Here is a 969-nt window from a genome sequence, read left to right on the forward strand (position 1 = left end):
AAGCAAGTAAGTATAGGATATTTAGTTATGACCATTCCTCCCCCCCCACCCCCCACCTTTTTTTTTCTTCCTGGAGGACAGACACAATAAGGCCCATATGTTTGCCTAGTACTTTTCAGGTTATACTAATGAGAAGGAGTTGAATAGGAAAAATGGAGCTCTGATCTAGATGAAACAAAAGTCAAAGCTTTTTTGAAGATGGCAGAATACTAAAACATAAGGATAATAGAAATGCCTGAAAATGAAGAAGAGCTTCCAAAACAAGACAAGAAATCTCAATACCTATTGACAAAAGTAAAACATTAGTATAATAACAAATTAAAGAGCTTAACACCATCTACAAAGAACAAAGCTACAGAAGCCAAACCCTAGAGGGAATCTCTGCAGTGTGGTAGATGTTGAGTGGATGCATTTTCCAGCCACATAGAGACATTAAGGGGGCAGCCACATAGATCCAGCTAGAGTTATGTTCTAATTTACTGATCCCTATTTCCCCTGGTCACAACTGACCGGCCCAGGACGAAGCATTACATCCAAGCTAGGTCAATCACAGTGCTTTCTCTAGACCTTTGGTTCTCAATTAGACATGATTTTGCCCCCAGGGGACAGTTGGCAAAGTCTGGAGACACTTTTGAGTGTCACGAGTGGCATGTAGTAGGTAGAGAGGTCAGGGATGCTGCTAAACATTTTAAAATGCACAGAACAGCCCCCTACAGCAAAGAATTAGCCTGTCCAAAGTGTCAATAGTGCTGAGACTGAGGGGTGCCTGGGTGGCTCCGTCAGTTAAGCATCCGACTTCAGCTCAGGTCATGATCTCACAGTTCGTGAGTTCAAGCCCCACGTTGGGCTCTGTGCTGATAGCACAGAGCCTGGAGCCCACTTTGAGTTCTGTGTCTCTCCCTCTCTCTCTGCCCCTCCCCTGCCCCTGCCCCTGCTCACACACACACACACACACACACACACACACAC

Source organism: Panthera uncia, chromosome D1 (genome assembly GCF_023721935.1).
Source record: "Panthera uncia isolate 11264 chromosome D1, Puncia_PCG_1.0, whole genome shotgun sequence".
NCBI classification, from domain to species: domain Eukaryota; kingdom Metazoa; phylum Chordata; class Mammalia; order Carnivora; family Felidae; genus Panthera; species Panthera uncia.